At 44.1% G+C, this 20,299-nt stretch overlaps 28 non-coding genes across 28 annotated transcripts; all 28 read right to left on the bottom strand.

The window, feature by feature from the left end:
* Positions 1-278: 278 nt before the first annotated feature.
* trnas-gcu (transfer RNA serine (anticodon GCU)) lies at positions 279-360 on the bottom strand. Its single transcript has one exon. It is a non-coding gene; the product is annotated as a tRNA-Ser (tRNA).
* A 478-nt stretch (positions 361-838) lies between these two features.
* On the bottom strand, positions 839-920 carry trnas-gcu (transfer RNA serine (anticodon GCU)). The gene has a single exon. It is a non-coding gene; the product is annotated as a tRNA-Ser (tRNA).
* Positions 921-1,959: 1,039 nt separating this feature from the next.
* trnas-gcu (transfer RNA serine (anticodon GCU)) lies at positions 1,960-2,041 on the bottom strand. The gene has a single exon. It is a non-coding gene; the product is annotated as a tRNA-Ser (tRNA).
* Positions 2,042-3,079: 1,038 nt separating this feature from the next.
* Positions 3,080-3,161, bottom strand: trnas-gcu (transfer RNA serine (anticodon GCU)). The gene has a single exon. It is a non-coding gene; the product is annotated as a tRNA-Ser (tRNA).
* A 478-nt stretch (positions 3,162-3,639) lies between these two features.
* On the bottom strand, positions 3,640-3,721 carry trnas-gcu (transfer RNA serine (anticodon GCU)). Its single transcript has one exon. It is a non-coding gene; the product is annotated as a tRNA-Ser (tRNA).
* A 1,038-nt stretch (positions 3,722-4,759) lies between these two features.
* On the bottom strand, positions 4,760-4,841 carry trnas-gcu (transfer RNA serine (anticodon GCU)). Its single transcript has one exon. It is a non-coding gene; the product is annotated as a tRNA-Ser (tRNA).
* Positions 4,842-5,322: 481 nt separating this feature from the next.
* On the bottom strand, positions 5,323-5,404 carry trnas-gcu (transfer RNA serine (anticodon GCU)). Its single transcript has one exon. It is a non-coding gene; the product is annotated as a tRNA-Ser (tRNA).
* A 479-nt stretch (positions 5,405-5,883) lies between these two features.
* On the bottom strand, positions 5,884-5,965 carry trnas-gcu (transfer RNA serine (anticodon GCU)). Its single transcript has one exon. It is a non-coding gene; the product is annotated as a tRNA-Ser (tRNA).
* A 477-nt stretch (positions 5,966-6,442) lies between these two features.
* Positions 6,443-6,524, bottom strand: trnas-gcu (transfer RNA serine (anticodon GCU)). The gene has a single exon. It is a non-coding gene; the product is annotated as a tRNA-Ser (tRNA).
* Positions 6,525-7,559: 1,035 nt separating this feature from the next.
* Positions 7,560-7,641, bottom strand: trnas-gcu (transfer RNA serine (anticodon GCU)). The gene has a single exon. It is a non-coding gene; the product is annotated as a tRNA-Ser (tRNA).
* A 478-nt stretch (positions 7,642-8,119) lies between these two features.
* Positions 8,120-8,201, bottom strand: trnas-gcu (transfer RNA serine (anticodon GCU)). The gene has a single exon. It is a non-coding gene; the product is annotated as a tRNA-Ser (tRNA).
* Positions 8,202-8,680: 479 nt separating this feature from the next.
* Positions 8,681-8,762, bottom strand: trnas-gcu (transfer RNA serine (anticodon GCU)). The gene has a single exon. It is a non-coding gene; the product is annotated as a tRNA-Ser (tRNA).
* Positions 8,763-9,239: 477 nt separating this feature from the next.
* trnas-gcu (transfer RNA serine (anticodon GCU)) lies at positions 9,240-9,321 on the bottom strand. Its single transcript has one exon. It is a non-coding gene; the product is annotated as a tRNA-Ser (tRNA).
* A 478-nt stretch (positions 9,322-9,799) lies between these two features.
* trnas-gcu (transfer RNA serine (anticodon GCU)) lies at positions 9,800-9,881 on the bottom strand. Its single transcript has one exon. It is a non-coding gene; the product is annotated as a tRNA-Ser (tRNA).
* Positions 9,882-10,920: 1,039 nt separating this feature from the next.
* Positions 10,921-11,002, bottom strand: trnas-gcu (transfer RNA serine (anticodon GCU)). The gene has a single exon. It is a non-coding gene; the product is annotated as a tRNA-Ser (tRNA).
* Positions 11,003-12,039: 1,037 nt separating this feature from the next.
* On the bottom strand, positions 12,040-12,121 carry trnas-gcu (transfer RNA serine (anticodon GCU)). The gene has a single exon. It is a non-coding gene; the product is annotated as a tRNA-Ser (tRNA).
* Positions 12,122-12,599: 478 nt separating this feature from the next.
* trnas-gcu (transfer RNA serine (anticodon GCU)) lies at positions 12,600-12,681 on the bottom strand. Its single transcript has one exon. It is a non-coding gene; the product is annotated as a tRNA-Ser (tRNA).
* Positions 12,682-13,158: 477 nt separating this feature from the next.
* Positions 13,159-13,240, bottom strand: trnas-gcu (transfer RNA serine (anticodon GCU)). The gene has a single exon. It is a non-coding gene; the product is annotated as a tRNA-Ser (tRNA).
* Positions 13,241-13,717: 477 nt separating this feature from the next.
* trnas-gcu (transfer RNA serine (anticodon GCU)) lies at positions 13,718-13,799 on the bottom strand. The gene has a single exon. It is a non-coding gene; the product is annotated as a tRNA-Ser (tRNA).
* A 478-nt stretch (positions 13,800-14,277) lies between these two features.
* On the bottom strand, positions 14,278-14,359 carry trnas-gcu (transfer RNA serine (anticodon GCU)). The gene has a single exon. It is a non-coding gene; the product is annotated as a tRNA-Ser (tRNA).
* Positions 14,360-14,837: 478 nt separating this feature from the next.
* trnas-gcu (transfer RNA serine (anticodon GCU)) lies at positions 14,838-14,919 on the bottom strand. Its single transcript has one exon. It is a non-coding gene; the product is annotated as a tRNA-Ser (tRNA).
* Positions 14,920-15,956: 1,037 nt separating this feature from the next.
* Positions 15,957-16,038, bottom strand: trnas-gcu (transfer RNA serine (anticodon GCU)). Its single transcript has one exon. It is a non-coding gene; the product is annotated as a tRNA-Ser (tRNA).
* Positions 16,039-16,515: 477 nt separating this feature from the next.
* Positions 16,516-16,597, bottom strand: trnas-gcu (transfer RNA serine (anticodon GCU)). The gene has a single exon. It is a non-coding gene; the product is annotated as a tRNA-Ser (tRNA).
* Positions 16,598-17,075: 478 nt separating this feature from the next.
* trnas-gcu (transfer RNA serine (anticodon GCU)) lies at positions 17,076-17,157 on the bottom strand. Its single transcript has one exon. It is a non-coding gene; the product is annotated as a tRNA-Ser (tRNA).
* Positions 17,158-17,635: 478 nt separating this feature from the next.
* trnas-gcu (transfer RNA serine (anticodon GCU)) lies at positions 17,636-17,717 on the bottom strand. The gene has a single exon. It is a non-coding gene; the product is annotated as a tRNA-Ser (tRNA).
* Positions 17,718-18,755: 1,038 nt separating this feature from the next.
* Positions 18,756-18,837, bottom strand: trnas-gcu (transfer RNA serine (anticodon GCU)). Its single transcript has one exon. It is a non-coding gene; the product is annotated as a tRNA-Ser (tRNA).
* Positions 18,838-19,316: 479 nt separating this feature from the next.
* On the bottom strand, positions 19,317-19,398 carry trnas-gcu (transfer RNA serine (anticodon GCU)). Its single transcript has one exon. It is a non-coding gene; the product is annotated as a tRNA-Ser (tRNA).
* Positions 19,399-19,874: 476 nt separating this feature from the next.
* trnas-gcu (transfer RNA serine (anticodon GCU)) lies at positions 19,875-19,956 on the bottom strand. Its single transcript has one exon. It is a non-coding gene; the product is annotated as a tRNA-Ser (tRNA).
* Between the last annotated feature and the right edge of the window lie 343 nt (positions 19,957-20,299).

Below are 20,299 nucleotides of genomic sequence, written 5' to 3' on the forward strand. Positions count from 1 at the left end.
TGAGGTTGCCCTTGGTAAAGCTATTCTTCAATACCTGAATCTTATCAGTCGCTCTAGGAGTGTGCAGGGATTCTATATTCATGTGGGGCCATGCAAGAGAAGAAATAAAAAAACATTTGCGAAGAGGTTGGTTTTCCAATCTACACATGTAGTTCATCGCCTTCACCACTCAGATACCAAGTTCTGTGCTCTTGCGGTGGCAGTCGGCCATCTTACCAATGTTTGCGTAAGTCAAAATCTTACAGTGCCATAAAAAAGGTCTTATTTTTTTGGTTGCTCGATGAGGATGGGATTCGAACCCATGAATGCAGGGCACAATGGATTAGCAGTCCATCGCCTTAACCACTCGGCCACCTCATCCGTTTGTACACACGTGGTATTTTCCACCACAAACTGTAGTTTCTGTATGTAAACCCATGATTGAAATCGATGAAAGTTAGGCATTGCAACGGCAGGGCCATGTGTCCATCCCATCGAGACATTTAACAAATGTGTTGTCAGGCTGAGTGGTCTAAAGTGCTTGATTAAGTGTGTGGAGGTGTCGGTTCAAATCCCATCATTGAGGTTGCCCTTGGTAAAGCTTTTCTTCAATACCTGAATCTTATCAGTCGCTCTAGGAGTGTGCAGGGATTCTATATTCATGTGGGGCCATGCAAGAGAAGAAATAAAAAAACATTTGCGAAGAGGTTGGTTTTCCAATCTACACATGTAGTTCATCGCCTTCACCACTCAGATACCAAGTTCTGTGCTCTTGCGGTGGCAGTCGGCCATCTTACCAATGTTTGCGTAAGTCAAAATCTTACAGTGCCATAAAAAAGGTCTTATTTTTTTGGTTGCTCGATGAGGATGGGATTCAAACCCATGCATGCAGAGCACAATGGATTAGCAGTCCATCGCCTTAACCACTCGGCCACCTCATCCGTTTGTACACACGTGGTATTTTCCACCACAAACTGTAGTTGCTGTATGTAAACCCATGATTGAAATCGATGAAAGTTAGGCATTGCAACGGCAGGGCCATGTGTCGATCCCATCGAGACATTTAACAAATGTGTTGTCAGGCTGAGTGGTCTAAAGTGCTTGATTAAGTGTGTGGAGGTGTCGGTTCAAATCCCATCATTGAGGTTGCCCTTGGTAAAGCTTTTCTTCAATACCTGAATCTTATCAGTTGCTCTAGGAGTGTGCAGGGATTCTATATTCATGTGGGGCCATGCAAGAGAAGAAATAAAAAAACATTTGCGAAGAGGTTGGTTTTCCAATCTACACATGTAGTTCATCGCCTTCACCACTCAGATACCAAGTTCTGTGCTCTTGCGGTGGCAGTCGGCCATCTTACCAATGTTTGCGTAAGTCAAAATCTTACAGTGCCATAAAAAAGGTCTTATTTTTTTGGTTGCTCGATGAGGATGGGATTCAAACACATGAATGCAGGGCACAATGGATTAGCAGTCCATCGCCTTAACCACTCGGCCACCTCATCCGTTTGTACACATGTGGTATTTTCCACCACAAACTGTAGTTGCTGTATGTAAACCCATGATTGAAATCGATGAAAGTTAGGCATTGCAACGGCAGGGCCATGTGTCGATCCCATCGAGACATTTAACAAATGTGTTGTCAGGCTGAGTGGTCTAAAGTGCTTGATTAAGTGTGTGGAGGTGTTGGTTCAAATCCCATCATTGAGGTTGCCCTTGGTAAAGCTTTTCTTCAATACCTGAATCTTATCAGTCGCTCTAGGAGTGTGCAGGGATTCTATATTCATGTGGGGCCATGCAAGAGAAGAAATAAAAAAAACATTTGCGAAGAGGTTGGTTTTCCAATCTACACATGTAGTTCATCGCCTTCACCACTCAGATACCAAGTTCTGTGCTCTTGCGGTGGCAGTCGGCCATCTTACCAATGTTTGCGTAAGTCAAAATCTTACAGTGCCATAAAAAAGGTCTTATTTTTTTGGTTGCTCGATGAGGATGGGATTCAAACCCATGAATGCAGAGCACAATGGATTAGCAGTCCATCGCCTTAACCACTCGGCCACCTCATCCGTTTGTACACACGTGGTATTTTCCACCACAAACTGTAGTTGCTGTATGTAAACCCATGATTGAAATCGATGAAAGTTAGGCATTGCAACGGCAGGGCCATGTGTCCATCCCATCGAGACATTTAACAAATGTGTTGTCAGGCTGAGTGGTCTAAAGTGCTTGATTAAGTGTGTGGAGGTGTCGGTTCAAATCCCATCATTGAGGTTGCCCTTGGTAAAGCTATTCTTCAATACCTGAATCTTATCAGTCGCTCTAGGAGTGTGCAGGGATTCTATATTCATGTGGGGCCATGCAAGAGAAGAAATAAAAAAAACATTTGCGAAGAGGTTGGTTTTCCAATCTACACATGTAGTTCATCGCCTTCACCACTCAGATACCAAGTTCTGTGCTCTTGCGGTGGCAGTCGGCCATCTTACCAATGTTTGCGTAAGTCAAAATCTTACAGTGCCATAAAAAAGGTCTTATTTTTTTGGTTGCTCGATGAGGATGGGATTCAAACACATGAATGCAGGGCACAATGGATTAGCAGTCCATCGCCTTAACCACTCGGCCACCTCATCCGTTTGTACACATGTGGTATTTTCCACCACAAACTGTAGTTGCTGTATGTAAACCCATGATTGAAATCGATGAAAGTTAGGCATTGCAACGGCAGGGCCATGTGTCGATCCCATCGAGACATTTAACAAATGTGTTGTCAGGCTGAGTGGTCTAAAGTGCTTGATTAAGTGTGTGGAGGTGTCGGTTCAAATCCCACCGTTGAGGTTGCCCTTGGTAAAGCTTTTCTTCAATACCTGAATCTTATCAGTTGCTCTAGGAGTGTGCAGGGATTCTATATTCATGTGGGGCCATGCAAGAGAAGAAATAAAAAAACATTTGCGAAGAGGTTGGTTTTCCAATCTACACATGTAGTTCATCGCCTTCACCACTCAGATACCAAGTTCTGTGCTCTTGCGGTGGCAGTCGGCCATCTTACCAATGTTTGCGTAAGTCAAAATCTTACAGTGCCATAAAAAAGGTCTTATTTTTTGGTTGCTCGATGAGGATGGGATTCGAACACATGCATGCAGGGCACAATGGATTAGCAGTCCATCGCCTTAACCACTCGGCCACCTCATCCGTTTGTACACATGTGGTATTTTCCACCACAAACTGTAGTTTCTGTATGTAAACCCATGATTGAAATCGATGAAAGTTAGGCATTGCAACGGCAGGGCCATGTGTCGATCCCATCGAGACATTTAACAAATGTGTTGTCAGGCTGAGTGGTCTAAAGTGCTTGATTAAGTGTGTGGAGGTGTTGGTTCAAATCCCATCGTTGAGGTTGCCCTTGGTAAAGCTATTCTTCAATACCTGAATCTTATCAGTCGCTCTCGGAGTGTGCAGGGATTCTATATTCATGTGGGGCCATGCAAGAGAAGAAATAAAAAAACATTTGCGAAGAGGTTGGTTTTCCAATCTACACATGTAGTTCATCGCCTTCACCACTCAGATACCAAGTTCTGTGCTCTTGCGGTGGCAGTCGGCCATCTTACCAATGTTTGCGTAAGTCAAAATCTTACAGTGCCATAAAAAAGGTCTTATTTTTTTGGTTGCTCGATGAGGATGGGATTCAAACCCATGCATGCAGAGCACAATGGATTAGCAGTCCATCGCCTTAACCACTCGGCCACCTCATCCGTTTGTACACACGTGGTATTTTCCACCACAAACTGTAGTTGCTGTATGTAAACCCATGATTGAAATCGATGAAAGTTAGGCATTGCAACGGCAGGGCCATGTGTCCATCCCATCGAGACATTTAACAAATGTGTTGTCAGGCTGAGTGGTCTAAAGTGCTTGATTAAGTGTGTGGAGGTGTCGGTTCAAATCCCACCGTTGAGGTTGCCCTTGGTAAAGCTATTCTTCAATACCTGAATCTTATCAGTTGCTCTAGGAGTGTGCAGGGATTCTATATTCATGTGGGGCCATGCAAGAGAAGAAATAAAAAAACAGTTGCGAAGAGGTTGGTTTTCCAATCTACACATGTAGTTCATCGCCTTCACCACTCAGATACCAAGTTCTGTGCTCTTGCGGTGGCAGTCGGCCATCTTACCAATGTTTGCGTAAGTCAAAATCTTACAGTGCCATAAAAAAGGTCTTATTTTTTTGGTTGCTCGATGAGGATGGGATTCGAACACATGAATGCAGAGCACAATGGATTAGCAGTCCATCGCCTTAACCACTCGGCCACCTCATCCGTTTGTACACATGTGGTATTTTCCACCACAAACTGTAGTTTCTGTATGTAAACCCATGATTGAAATCGATGAAAGTTAGGCATTGCAACGGCAGGGCCATGTGTCGATCCCATCGAGACATTTAACAAATGTGTTGTCAGGCTGAGTGGTCTAAAGTGCTTGATTAAGTGTGTGGAGGTGTTGGTTCAAATCCCATCGTTGAGGTTGCCCTTGGTAAAGCTATTCTTCAATACCTGAATCTTATCAGTCGCTCTAGGAGTGTGCAGGGATTCTATATTCATGTGGGGCCATGCAAGAGAAGAAATAAAAAAACATTTGCGAAGAGGTTGGTTTTCCAATCTACACATGTAGTTCATCGCCTTCACCACTCAGATACCAAGTTCTGTGCTCTTGCGGTGGCAGTCGGCCATCTTACCAATGTTTGCGTAAGTCAAAATCTTACAGTGCCATAAAAAAGGTCTTATTTTTTTGGTTGCTCGATGAGGATGGGATTCGAACCCATGAATGCAGGGCACAATGGATTAGCAGTCCATCGCCTTAACCACTCGGCCACCTCATCCGTTTGTACACATGTGGTATTTTCCACCACAAACTGTAGTTGCTGTATGTAAACCCATGATTGAAATCGATGAAAGTTAGGCATTGCAACGGCAGGGCCATGTGTCGATCCCATCGAGACATTTAACAAATGTGTTGTCAGGCTGAGTGGTCTAAAGTGCTTGATTAAGTGTGTGGAGGTGTCGGTTCAAATCCCATCGTTGAGGTTGCCCTTGGTAAAGCTATTCTTCAATACCTGAATCTTATCAGTTGCTCTAGGAGTGTGCAGGGATTCTATATTCATGTGGGGCCATGCAAGAGAAGAAATAAAAAAAAAACATTTGCGAAGAGGTTGGTTTTCCAATCTACACATGTAGTTCATCGCCTTCACCACTCAGATACCAAGTTCTGTGCTCTTGCGGTGGCAGTCGGCCATCTTACCAATGTTTGCGTAAGTCAAAATCTTACAGTGCCATAAAAAAGGTCTTATTTTTTTGGTTGCTCGATGAGGATGGGATTCGAACCCATGCATGCAGAGCACAATGGATTAGCAGTCCATCGCCTTAACCACTCGGCCACCTCATCCGTTTGTACACATGTGGTATTTTCCACCACAAACTGTAGTTGCTGTATGTAAACCCATGATTGAAATCGATGAAAGTTAGGCATTGCAACGGCAGGGCCATGTGTCGATCCCATCGAGACATTTAACAAATGTGTTGTCAGGCTGAGTGGTCTAAAGTGCTTGATTAAGTGTGTGGAGGTGTCGGTTCAAATCCCACCGTTGAGGTTGCCCTTGGTAAAGCTATTCTTCAATACCTGAATCTTATCAGTTGCTCTAGGAGTGTGCAGGGATTCTATATTCATGTGGGGCCATGCAAGAGAAGAAGTAAAAAAACAGTTGCGAAGAGGTTGGTTTTCCAATCTACACATGTAGTTCATCGCCTTCACCACTCAGATACCAAGTTCTGTGCTCTTGTCGGTGGCAGTCGGCCATCTTACCAATGTTTGCGTAAGTCAAAATCTTACAGTGCCATAAAAAAGGTCTTATTTTTTTGGTTGCTCGATGAGGATGGGATTCAAACCCATGCATGCAGAGCACAATGGATTAGCAGTCCATCGCCTTAACCACTCGGCCACCTCATCCGTTGGTACACACGTGGTATTTTCCACCACAAACTGTAGTTGCTGTATGTAAACCCATGATTGAAAACGATGAAAGTTAGGCATTGCAACGGCAGGGCCATGTGTCGATCCCATCGAGACATTTAACAAATGTATTGTCAGGCTGAGTGGTCTAAAGTGCTTGATTAAGTGTGTGGAGGTGTTGGTTCAAATCCCACCGTTGAGGTTGCCCTTGGTAAAGCTATTCTTCAATACCTGAATCTTATCAGTTGCTCTAGGAGTGTGCAGGGATTCTATATTCATGTGGGGCCATGCAAGAGAAGAAGTAAAAAAACAGTTGCGAAGAGGTTGGTTTTCCAATCTACACATGTAGTTCATCGCCTTCACCACTCAGATACCAAGTTCTGTGCTCTTGCGGTGGCAGTCGGCCATCTTACCAATGTTTGCGTAAGTCAAAATCTTACAGTGCCATAAAAAAGGTCTTATTTTTTGGTTGCTCGATGAGGATGGGATTCGAACCCATGCATGCAGAGCACAATGGATTAGCAGTCCATCGCCTTAACCACTCGGCCACCTCATCCGTTTGTACACATGTGGTATTTTCCCCACAAACTGTAGTTGCTGTATGTAAACCCATGATTGAAATCGATGAAAGTTAGGCATTGCAACGGCAGGGCCATGTGTCGATCCCATCGAGACATTTAACAAATGTGTTGTCAGGCTGAGTGGTCTAAAGTGCTTGATTAAGTGTGTGGAGGTGTCGGTTCAAATCCCATCGTTGAGGTTGCCCTTGGTAAAGCTATTCTTCAATACCTGAATCTTATCAGTCGCTCTAGGAGTGTGCAGGGATTCTATATTCATGTGGGGCCATGCAAGAGAAGAAATAAAAAAACATTTGCGAAGAGGTTGGTTTTCCAATCTACACATGTAGTTCATCGCCTTCACCACTCAGATACCAAGTTCTGTGCTCTTGCGGTGGCAGTCGGCCATCTTACCAATGTTTGCGTAAGTCAAAATCTTACAGTGCCATAAAAAAGGTCTTATTTTTTGGTTGCTCGATGAGGATGGGATTCGAACACATGAATGCAGAGCACAATGGATTAGCAGTCCATCGCCTTAACCACTCGGCCACCTCATCCGTTTGTACACATGTGGTATTTTCCACCACAAACTGTAGTTGCTGTATGTAAACCCATGATTGAAATCGATGAAAGTTAGGCATTGCAACGGCAGGGCCATGTGTCGATCCCATCGAGACATTTAACAAATGTGTTGTCAGGCTGAGTGGTCTAAAGTGCTTGATTAAGTGTGTGGAGGTGTTGGTTCAAATCCCATCGTTGAGGTTGCCCTTGGTAAAGCTATTCTTCAATACCTGAATCTTATCAGTCGCTCTAGGAGTGTGCAGGGATTCTATATTCATGTGGGGCCATGCAAGAGAAGAAATAAAAAAACATTTGCGAAGAGGTTGGTTTTCCAATCTACACATGTAGTTCATCGCCTTCACCACTCAGATACCAAGTTCTGTGCTCTTGCGGTGGCAGTCGGCCATCTTACCAATGTTTGCGTAAGTCAAAATCTTACAGTGCCATAAAAAGGTCTTATTTTTTTGGTTGCTCGATGAGGATGGGATTCGAACCCATGCATGCAGAGCACAATGGATTAGCAGTCCATCGCCTTAACCACTCGGCCACCTCATCCGTTTGTACACATGTGGTATTTTCCACCACAAACTGTAGTTGCTGTATGTAAACCCATGATTGAAATCGATGAAAGTTAGGCATTGCAACGGCAGGGCCATGTGTCGATCCCATCGAGACATTTAACAAATGTGTTGTCAGGCTGAGTGGTCTAAAGTGCTTGATTAAGTGTGTGGAGGTGTTGGTTCAAATCCCACCGTTGAGGTTGCCCTTGGTAAAGCTATTCTTCAATACCTGAATCTTATCAGTCGCTCTAGGAGTGTGCAGGGATTCTATATTCATGTGGGGCCATGCAAGAGAAGAAATAAAAAAAACATTTGCGAAGAGGTTGGTTTTCCAATCTACACATGTAGTTCATCGCCTTCACCACTCAGATACCAAGTTCTGTGCTCTTGCGGTGGCAGTCGGCCATCTTACCAATGTTTGCGTAAGTCAAAATCTTACAGTGCCATAAAAAGGTCTTATTTTTTTGGTTGCTCGATGAGGATGGGATTCGAACCCATGCATGCAGAGCACAATGGATTAGCAGTCCATCGCCTTAACCACTCGGCCACCTCATCCGTTTGTACACATGTGGTATTTTCCACCACAAACTGTAGTTGCTGTATGTAAACCCATGATTGAAATCGATGAAAGTTAGGCATTGCAACGGCAGGGCCATGTGTCGATCCCATCGAGACATTTAACAAATGTGTTGTCAGGCTGAGTGGTCTAAAGTGCTTGATTAAGTGTGTGGAGGTGTTGGTTCAAATCCCATCGTTGAGGTTGCCCTTGGTAAAGCTATTCTTCAATACCTGAATCTTATCAGTTGCTCTAGGAGTGTGCAGGGATTCTATATTCATGTGGGGCCATGCAAGAGAAGAAATAAAAACAACATTTGCGAAGAGGTTGGTTTTCCAATCTACACATGTAGTTCATCGCCTTCACCACTCAGATACCAAGTTCTGTGCTCTTGCGGTGGCAGTCGGCCATCTTACCAATGTTTGCGTAAGTCAAAATCTTACAGTGCCATAAAAAAGGTCTTATTTTTTTGGTTGCTCGATGAGGATGGGATTCGAACACATGCATGCAGAGCACAATGGATTAGCAGTCCATCGCCTTAACCACTCGGCCACCTCATCCATTTGTACTCATGTGGTATTTTCCACCACAAACTGTAGTTTCTGTATGTAAACCCATGATTGAAATCGATGAAAGTTAGGCATTGCAACGGCAGGGCCATGTGTCGATCCCATCGAGACATTTAACAAATGTGTTGTCAGGCTGAGTGGTCTAAAGTGCTTGATTAAGTGTGTGGAGGTGTTGGTTCAAATCCCACCGTTGAGGTTGCCCTTGGTAAAGCTATTCTTCAATACCTGAATCTTATCAGTCGCTCTAGGAGTGTGCAGGGATTCTATATTCATGTGGGGCCATGCAAGAGAAGAAATAAAAAAACATTTGCGAAGAGGTTGGTTTTCCAATCTACACATGTAGTTCATCGCCTTCACCACTCAGATACCAAGTTCTGTGCTCTTGCGGTGGCAGTCGGCCATCTTACCAATGTTTGCGTAAGTCAAAATCTTACAGTGCCATAAAAAAGGTCTTATTTTTTGGTTGCTCGATGAGGATGGGATTCGAACACATGCATGCAGGGCACAATGGATTAGCAGTCCATCGCCTTAACCACTCGGCCACCTCATCCGTTTGTACACAAGTGGTATTTTCCACCACAAACTGTAGTTGCTGTATGTAAACCCATGATTGAAATCGATGAAAGTTAGGCATTGCAACGGCAGGGCCATGTGTCGATCCCATCGAGACATTTAACAAATGTGTTGTCAGGCTGAGTGGTCTAAAGTGCTTGATTAAGTGTGTGGAGGTGTTGGTTCAAATCCCATCGTTGAGGTTGCCCTTGGTAAAGCTATTCTTCAATACCTGAATCTTATCAGTCGCTCTAGGAGTGTGCAGGGATTCTATATTCATGTGGGGCCATGCAAGAGAAGAAATAAAAAAACATTTGCGAAGAGGTTGGTTTTCCAATCTACACATGTAGTTCATCGCCTTCACCACTCAGATACCAAGTTCTGTGCTCTTGCGGTGGCAGTCGGCCATCTTACCAATGTTTGCGTAAGTCAAAATCTTACAGTGCCATAAAAAAGGTCTTATTTTTTTGGTTGCTCGATGAGGATGGGATTCGAACCCATGCATGCAGAGCACAATGGATTAGCAGTCCATCGCCTTAACCACTCGGCCACCTCATCCGTTTGTACACATGTGGTATTTTCCACCACAAACTGTAGTTGCTGTATGTAAACCCATGATTGAAATCGATGAAAGTTAGGCATTGCAACGGCAGGGCCATGTGTCCATCCCATCGAGACATTTAACAAATGTGTTGTCAGGCTGAGTGGTCTAAAGTGCTTGATTAAGTGTGTGGAGGTGTTGGTTCAAATCCCACCGTTGAGGTTGCCCTTGGTAAAGCTATTCTTCAATACCTGAATCTTATCAGTTGCTCTAGGAGTGTGCAGGGATTCTATATTCATGTGGGGCCATGCAAGAGAAGAAATAAAAAAAACATTTGCGAAGAGGTTGGTTTTCCAATCTACACATGTAGTTCATCGCCTTCACCACTCAGATACCAAGTTCTGTGCTCTTGCGGTGGCAGTCGGCCATCTTACCAATGTTTGCGTAAGTCAAAATCTTACAGTGCCATAAAAAAGGTCTTATTTTTTTGGTTGCTCGATGAGGATGGGATTCGAACACATGAATGCAGAGCACAATGGATTAGCAGTCCATCGCCTTAACCACTCGGCCACCTCATCCGTTTGTACACACGTGGTATTTTCCACCACAAACTGTAGTTGCTGTATGTAAACCCATGATTGAAATCGATGAAAGTTAGGCATTGCAACGGCAGGGCCATGTGTCGATCCCATCGAGACATTTAACAAATGTGTTGTCAGGCTGAGTGGTCTAAAGTGCTTGATTAAGTGTGTGGAGGTGTTGGTTCAAATCCCATCGTTGAGGTTGCCCTTGGTAAAGCTATTCTTCAATACCTGAATCTTATCAGTCGCTCTAGGAGTGTGCAGGGATTCTATATTCATGTGGGGCCATGCAAGAGAAGAAATAAAAAAACATTTGCGAAGAGGTTGGTTTTCCAATCTACACATGTAGTTCATCGCCTTCACCACTCAGATACCAAGTTCTGTGCTCTTGCGGTGGCAGTCGGCCATCTTACCAATGTTTGCGTAAGTCAAAATCTTACAGTGCCATAAAAAAGGTCTTATTTTTTTGGTTGCTCGATGAGGATGGGATTCGAACCCATGCATGCAGAGCACAATGGATTAGCAGTCCATCGCCTTAACCACTCGGCCACCTCATCCGTTTGTACACATGTGGTATTTTCCCCCACAAACTGCAGTTGCTGTATGTAAACCCATGATTGAAATCGATGAAAGTTAGGCATTGCAACGGCAGGGCCATGTGTCGATCCCATCGAGACATTTAACAAATGTGTTGTCAGGCTGAGTGGTCTAAAGTGCTTGATTAAGTGTGTGGAGGTGTCGGTTCAAATCCCACCGTTGAGGTTGCCCTTGGTAAAGCTATTCTTCAATACCTGAATCTTATCAGTTGCTCTAGGAGTGTGCAGGGATTCTATATTCATGTGGGGCCATGCAAGAGAAGAAATAAAAAAACATTTGCGAAGAGGTTGGTTTTCCAATCTACACATGTAGTTCATCGCCTTCACCACTCAGATACCAAGTTCTGTGCTCTTGCGGTGGCAGTCGGCCATCTTACCAATGTTTGCGTAAGTCAAAATCTTACAGTGCCATAAAAAAGGTCTTATTTTTTGGTTGCTCGATGAGGATGGGATTCAAACACATGCATGCAGAGCACAATGGATTAGCAGTCCATCGCCTTAACCACTCGGCCACCTCATCCGTTTGTACACAAGTGGTATTTTCCACCACAAACTGTAGTTGCTGTATGTAAACCCATGATTGAAATCGATGAAAGTTAGGCATTGCAACGGCAGGGCCATGTGTCGATCCCATCGAGACATTTAACAAATGTGTTGTCAGGCTGAGTGGTCTAAAGTGCTTGATTAAGTGTGTGGAGGTGTTGGTTCAAATCCCATCGTTGAGGTTGCCCTTGGTAAAGCTATTCTTCAATACCTGAATCTTATCAGTTGCTCTAGGAGTGTGCAGGGATTCTATATTCATGTGGGGCCATGCAAGAGAAGAAATAAAAAAACATTTGCGAAGAGGTTGGTTTTCCAATCTACACATGTAGTTCATCGCCTTCACCACTCAGATACCAAGTTCTGTGCTCTTGCGGTGGCAGTCGGCCATCTTACCAATGTTTGCGTAAGTCAAAATCTTACAGTGCCATAAAAAAGGTCTTATTTTTTTGGTTGCTCGATGAGGATGGGATTCGAACCCATGCATGCAGAGCACAATGGATTAGCAGTCCATCGCCTTAACCACTCGGCCACCTCATCCGTTTGTACACACGTGGTATTTTCCACCACAAACTGTAGTTTCTGTATGTAAACCCATGATTGAAATCGATGAAAGTTAGGCAATGCAACGGCAGGGCCATGTGTCGATCCCATCGAGACATTTAACAAATGTGTTGTCAGGCTGAGTGGTCTAAAGTGCTTGATTAAGTGTGTGGAGGTGTTGGTTCAAATCCCACCGTTGAGGTTGCCCTTGGTAAAGCTATTCTTCAATACCTGAATCTTATCAGTTGCTCTAGGAGTGTGCAGGGATTCTATATTCATGTGGGGCCATGCAAGAGAAGAAATAAAAAAACATTTGCGAAGAGGTTGGTTTTCCAATCTACACATGTAGTTCATCGCCTTCACCACTCAGATACCAAGTTCTGTGCTCTTGCGGTGGCAGTCGGCCATCTTACCAATGTTTGCGTAAGTCAAAATCTTACAGTGCCATAAAAAAGGTCTTATTTTTTTGGTTGCTCGATGAGGATGGGATTCGAACCCATGCATGCAGAGCACAATGGATTAGCAGTCCATCGCCTTAACCACTCGGCCACCTCATCCGTTTGTAGACAAGTGGTATTTTCCCCCACAAACTGTAGTTGCTGTATGTAAACCCATGATTGAAATCGATGAAAGTTAGGCATTGCAACGGCAGGGCCATGTGTCGATCCCATCGAGACATTTAACAAATGTGTTGTCAGGCTGAGTGGTCTAAAGTGCTTGATTAAGTGTGTGGAGGTGTTGGTTCAAATCCCACCGTTGAGGTTGCCCTTGGTAAAGCTATTCTTCAATACCTGAATCTTATCAGTTGCTCTAGGAGTGTGCAGGGATTCTATATTCATGTGGGGCCATGCAAGAGAAGAAATAAAAAAACATTTGCGAAGAGGTTGGTTTTCCAATCTACACATGTAGTTCATCGCCTTCACCACTCAGATACCAAGTTCTGTGCTCTTGCGGTGGCAGTCGGCCATCTTACCAATGTTTGCGTAAGTCAAAATCTTACAGTGCCATAAAAAGGTCTTATTTTTTTGGTTGCTCGATGAGGATGGGATTCGAACCCATGCATGCAGAGCACAATGGATTAGCAGTCCATCGCCTTAACCACTCGGCCACCTCATCCGTTTGTACACAAGTGGTATTTTCCACCACAAACTGTAGTTGCTGTATGTAAACCCATGATTGAAATCGATGAAAGTTAGGCATTGCAACGGCAGGGCCATGTGTCGATCCCATCGAGACATTTAACAAATGTGTTGTCAGGCTGAGTGGTCTAAAGTGCTTGATTAAGTGTGTGGAGGTGTCGGTTCAAATCCCATCGTTGAGGTTGCCCTTGGTAAAGCTATTCTTCAATACCTGAATCTTATCAGTTGCTCTAGGAGTGTGCAGGGATTCTATATTCATGTGGGGCCATGCAAGAGAAGAAATAAAAAAACATTTGCGAAGAGGTTGGTTTTCCAATCTACACATGTAGTTCATCGCCTTCACCACTCAGATACCAAGTTCTGTGCTCTTGCGGTGGCAGTCGGCCATCTTACCAATGTTTGCGTAAGTCAAAATCTTACAGTGCCATAAAAAGGTCTTATTTTTTTGGTTGCTCGATGAGGATGGGATTCGAACCCATGCATGCAGAGCACAATGGATTAGCAGTCCATCGCCTTAACCACTCGGCCACCTCATCCGTTTGTACACAAGTGGTATTTTCCCCCACAAACTGTAGTTGCTGTATGTAAACCCATGATTGAAATCGATGAAAGTTAGGCATTGCAACGGCAGGGCCATGTGTCGATCCCATCGAGACATTTAACAAATGTGTTGTCAGGCTGAGTGGTCTAAAGTGCTTGATTAAGTGTGTGGAGGTGTTGGTTCAAATCCCACCGTTGAGGTTGCCCTTGGTAAAGCTATTCTTCAATACCTGAATCTTATCAGTTGCTCTAGGAGTGTGCAGGGATTCTATATTCATGTGGGGCCATGCAAGAGAAGAAGTAAAAAAACATTTGCGAAGAGGTTGGTTTTCCAATCTACACATGTAGTTCATCGCCTTCACCACTCAGATACCAAGTTCTGTGCTCTTGCGGTGGCAGTCGGCCATCTTACCAATGTTTGCGTAAGTCAAAATCTTACAGTGCCATAAAAAAGGTCTTATTTTTTTGGTTGCTCGATGAGGATGGGATTCGAACCCATGCATGCAGAGCACAATGGATTAGCAGTCCATCGCCTTAACCACTCGGCCACCTTATCCGCTGGTACACAAGTGGTATTTTCCCCCACAAACTGCAGTTGCTGTATGTAAACCCATGATTGAAATCGATGAAAGTTAGGCATTGCAACGGCAGGGCCATGTGTCGATCCCATCGAGACATTTAACAAATGTGTTGTCAGGCTGAGTGGTCTAAAGTGCTTGATTAAGTGTGTGGAGGTGTCGGTTCAAATCCCACCGTTGAGGTTGCCCTTGGTAAAGCTATTCTTCAATACCTGAATCTTATCAGTTGCTCTAGGAGTGTGCAGGGATTCTATATTCATGTGGGGCCATGCAAGAGAAGAAATAAAAAAACATTTGCGAAGAGGTTGGTTTTCCAATCTACACATGTAGTTCATCGCCTTCACCACTCAGATACCAAGTTCTGTGCTCTTGCGGTGGCAGTCGGCCATCTTACCAATGTTTGCGTAAGTCAAAATCTTACAGTGCCATAAAAAAGGTCTTATTTTTTTGGTTGCTCGATGAGGATGGGATTCGAACCCATGCATGCAGAGCACAATGGATTAGCAGTCCATCGCCTTAACCACTCGGCCACCTCATCCGTTTGTACACAAGTGGTATTTTCCACCACAAACTGTAGTTGCTGTATGTAAACCCATGATTGAAATCGATGAAAGTTAGGCATTGCAACGGCAGGGCCATGTGTCGATCCCATCGAGACATTTAACAAATGTGTTGTCAGGCTGAGTGGTCTAAAGTGCTTGATTAAGTGTGTGGAGGTGTTGGTTCAAATCCCACCATTGAGGTTGCCCTTGGTAAAGCTATTCTTCAATACCGGAATCTTATCAGTCGCTCTAGGAGTGTGCAGGGATTCTATATTCATGTGGGGCCATGCAAGAGAAGAAATAAAAAAACATTTGCGAAGAGGTTGGTTTTCCAATCTACACATGTAGTTCATCGCCTTCACCACTCAGATACCAAGTTCTGTGCTCTTGCGGTGGCAGTCGGCCATCTTACCAATGTTTGCGTAAGTCAAAATCTTACAGTGCCATAAAAAAGGTCTTATTTTTTGGTTGCTCGATGAGCATGGGATTCGAACCCATGAATGCAGAGCACAATGTATTGGCAGTCCATCGCCTTAACCACTTGGCCACCTTATCCGCTGGTACACAAGTGGCAGTTGCCCCCACAAACTGTAGTTGCTGTATGTAAACCCATGATTGAAATCAATGAAAGTTAAGTATTGCAACGGCAGGGCCATGTGTCGATCCCATCGAGACATTTAACAAATGTGTTGTCAGGCTGAGTGGTCTAAAGTGCTTGATTAAGTGTGTGGAGGTGTTGGTTCAAATCCCACCGTTGAGGTTGCCCTTGGTAAAGCTATTCTTCAATACCTGAATCTTATCAGTCGCTCTAGGAGTGTGCAGGGATTCTATATTCATGTGGGGCCATGCAAGAGAAGAAATAAAAAAACATTTGCGAAGAGGTTGGTTTTCCAATCTACACATGTAGTTCATCGCCTTCACCACTCAGATACCAAGTTCTGTGCTCTTGCGGTGGCAGTCGGCCATCTTACCAATGTTTGCGTAAGTCAAAATCTTACAGTGCCATAAAAAAGGTCTTATTTTTTTGGTTGCTCGATGAGGATGGGATTCGAACCCATGCATGCAGAGCACAATGGATTAGCAGTCCATCGCCTTAACCACTCGGCCACCTCATCCGTTTGTACACAAGTGGTATTTTCCACCACAAACTGTAGTTGCTGTATGTAAACCCATGATTGAAATCGATGAAAGTTAGGCATTGCAACGGCAGGGCCATGTGTCGATCCCATCGAGACATTTAACAAATGTGTTGTCAGGCTGAGTGGTCTAAAGTGCTTGATTAAGTGTGTGGAGGTGTTGGTTCAAATCCCACCGTTGAGGTTGCCCTTGGTAAAGCTATTCTTCAATACCTGAATCTTATCAGTTGCTCTAGGAGTGTGCAGGGATTCTATATTCATGTGGGGCCATGCAAGAGAAGAAATAAAAAAACATTTGCGAAGAGGTTGGTTTTCCAATCTACACATGTAGTTCATCGCCTTCACCACTCAGATACCAAGTTCTGTGCTCTTGCGGTGGCAGTCGGCCATCTTACCAATGTTTGCGTAAGTCAAAATCTTACAGTGCCATAAAAAAGGTCTTATTTTTTGGTTGCTCGATGAGGATGGGATTCGAACCCATGCATGCAGAGCACAATGGATTAGCAGTCCATCGCCTTAACCACTCGGCCACCTCATCCGTTTGTACACACGTGGTATTTTCCACCACAAACTGTAGTTGCTGTATGTAAACCCATGATTGAAAACGATGAAAGTTAGGCATTGCAACGGCAGGGCCATGTGTCGATCCCATCGAGACATTTAACAAATGTGTTGTCAGGCTGAGTGGTCTAAAGTGCTTGATTAAGTGTGTGGAGGTGTTGGTTCAAATCCCATCGTTGAGGTTGCCCTTGGTAAAGCTATTCTTCAATACCTGAATCTTATCAGTTGCTCTAGGAGTGTGCAGGGATTCTATATTCATGTGGGGCCATGCAAGAGAAGAAATAAAAAAACATTTGCGAAGAGGTTGGTTTTCCAATCTACACATGTAGTTCATCGCCTTCACCACTCAGATACCAAGTTCTGTGCTCTTGCGGTGGCAGTCGGCCATCTTACCAATGTTTGCGTAAGTCAAAATCTTACAGTGCCATAAAAAAGGTCTTATTTTTTTGGTTGCTCGATGAGGATGGGATTCAAACCCATGAATGCAGAGCACAATGGATTAGCAGTCCATCGCCTTAACCACTCGGCCACCTCATCCGTTTGTACACAAGTGGTATTTTCCACCACAAACTGTAGTTGCTGTATGTAAACCCATGATTGAAATCGATGAAAGTTAGGCATTGCAACGGCAGGGCCATGTGTCGATCCCATCGAGACATTTAACAAATGTGTTGTCAGGCTGAGTGGTCTAAAGTGCTTGATTAAGTGTGTGGAGGTGTTGGTTCAAATCCCACCGTTGAGGTTGCCCTTGGTAAAGCTATTCTTCAATACCTGAATCTTATCAGTTGCTCTAGGAGTGTGCAGGGATTCTATATTCATGTGGGGCCATGCAAGAGAAGAAATAAAAAAACATTTGCGAAGAGGTTGGTTTTCCAATCTACACATGTAGTTCATCGCCTTCACCACTCAGATACCAAGTTCTGTGCTCTTGCGGTGGCAGTCGGCCATCTTACCAATGTTTGCGTAAGTCAAAATCTTACAGTGCCATAAAAAAGGTCTTATTTTTTTGGTTGCTCGATGAGGATGGGATTCAAACCCATGAATGCAGAGCACAATGGATTAGCAGTCCATCGCCTTAACCACTCGGCCACCTCATCCGTTTGTACACAAGTGGTATTTTCCACCACAAACTGTAGTTGCTGTATGTAAACCCATGATTGAAATCGATGAAAGTTAGGCATTGCAACGGCAGGGCCATGTGTCGATCCCATCGAGACATTTAACAAATGTGTTGTCAGGCTGAGTGGTCTAAAGTGCTTGATTAAGTGTGTGGAGGTGTTGGTTCAAATCCCATCGTTGAGGTTGCCCTTGGTAAAGCTATTCTTCAATACCTGAATCTTATCAGTTGCTCTAGGAGTGTGCAGGGATTCTATATTCATGTGGGGCCATGCAAGAGAAGAAATAAAAAAACATTTGCGAAGAGGTTGGTTTTCCAATCTACACATGTAGTTCATCGCCTTCACCACTCAGATACCAAGTTCTGTGCTCTTGCGGTGGCAGTCGGCCATCTTACCAATGTTTGCGTAAGTCAAAATCTTACAGTGCCATAAAAAGGTCTTATTTTTTTGGTTGCTCGATGAGGATGGGATTCAAACACATGAATGCAGAGCACAATGGATTAGCAGTCCATCGCCTTAACCACTCGGCCACCTCATCCGTTTGTACACAAGTGGTATTTTCCACCACAAACTGTAGTTGCTGTATGTAAACCCATGATTGAAATCGATGAAAGTTAGGCATTGCAACGGCAGGGCCATGTGTCGATCCCATCGAGACATTTAACAAATGTGTTGTCAGGCTGAGTGGTCTAAAGTGCTTGATTAAGTGTGTGGAGGTGTTGGTTCAAATCCCATCGTTGAGGTTGCCCTTGGTAAAGCTATTCTTCAATACCTGAATCTTATCAGTTGCTCTAGGAGTGTGCAGGGATTCTATATTCATGTGGGGCCATGCAAGAGAAGAAGTAAAAAAACTGTTGCGAAGAGGTTGGTTTTCCAATCTACACATGTAGTTCATCGCCTTCACCACTCAGATACCAAGTTCTGTGCTCTTGTTGGTGGCAGTCGGCCATCTTACCAACGTTTGCGTAAGTCAAAATCTTACAGTGCCATAAAAGATGTCCAATTTTTTTGGTTGCTCGATGAGGATGGGATTCGAACCCATGCATGCAGAGCACAATGGATTAGCAGTCCATCGCCTTAACCACTCGGCCACCTCATCCGTTGGTACACAAGTGGTATTTTCCACCACAAACTGTAGTTGCTGTATGTAAACCCATGATTGAAATCGATGAAAGTTAGGCATTGCAACGGCAGGGCCATGTGTCGATCCCATCGAGACATTTAACAAATGTGTTGTCAGGCTGAGTGGTCTAAAGTGCTTGATTAAGTGTGTGGAGGTGTTGGTTCAAATCCCAACGTTGAGGTTGCCCTTGGTAAAGCTATTCTTCAATACCTGAATCTTATCAGTTGCTCTAGGAGTGTGCAGGGATTCTATATTCATGTGGGGCCATGCAAGAGAAGAAGTAAAAAAACTGTTGCGAAGAGGTTGGTTTTCCAATCTACACATGTAGTTCATCGCCTTCACCACTCAGATACCAAGTTCTGTGCTCTTGTTGGTGGCAGTCGGCCATCTTACCAACGTTTGCGTAAGTCAAAATCTTACAGTGCCATAAAAGATGTCCAATTTTTTTGGTTGCTCGATGAGGATGGGATTCGAACCCATGCATGCAGAGCACAATGGATTAGCAGTCCATCGCCTTAACCACTCGGCCACCTCATCCGTTTGTACACAAGTGGTATTTTCCACCACAAACTGTAGTTGCTGTATGTAAACCCATGATTGAAATCGATGAAAGTTAGGCATTGCAACGGCAGGGCCATGTGTCGATCCCATCGAGACATTTAACAAATGTGTTGTCAGGCTGAGTGGTCTAAAGTGCTTGATTAAGTGTGTGGAGGTGTTGGTTCAAATCCCATCGTTGAGGTTGCCCTTGGTAAAGCTATTCTTCAATACCTGAATCTTATCAGTTGCTCTAGGAGTGTGCAGGGATTCTATATTCATGTGGGGCCATGCAAGAGAAGAAATAAAAAAACATTTGCGAAGAGGTTGGTTTTCCAATCTACACATGTAGTTCATCGCCTTCACCACTCAGATACCAAGTTCTGTGCTCTTGCGGTGGCAGTCGGCCATCTTACCAATGTTTGCGTAAGTCAAAATCTTACAGTGCCATAAAAAGGTCTTATTTTTTGGTTGCTCGATGAGGATGGGATTCGAACCCATGCATGCAGAGCACAATGGATTAGCAGTCCATCGCCTTAACCACTCGGCCACCTCATCCGTTTGTACACATGTGGTATTTTCCACCACAAACTGTAGTTGCTGTATGTAAACCCATGATTGAAATCGATGAAAGTTAGGCATTGCAACGGCAGGGCCATGTGTCGATCCCATCGAGACATTTAACAAATGTGTTGTCAGGCTGAGTGGTCTAAAGTGCTTGATTAAGTGTGTGGAGGTGTTGGTTCAAATCCCATCGTTGAGGTTGCCCTTGGTAAAGCTATTCTTCAATACCTGAATCTTATCAGTTGCTCTAGGAGTGTGCAGGGATTCTATATTCATGTGGGGCCATGCAAGAGAAGAAATAAAAAAACATTTGCGAAGAGGTTGGTTTTCCAATCTA

This window comes from Salmo salar, unplaced genomic scaffold, assembly GCF_905237065.1.
Source record: "Salmo salar unplaced genomic scaffold, Ssal_v3.1, whole genome shotgun sequence".
In the NCBI taxonomy this organism is placed as follows: domain Eukaryota; kingdom Metazoa; phylum Chordata; class Actinopteri; order Salmoniformes; family Salmonidae; genus Salmo; species Salmo salar.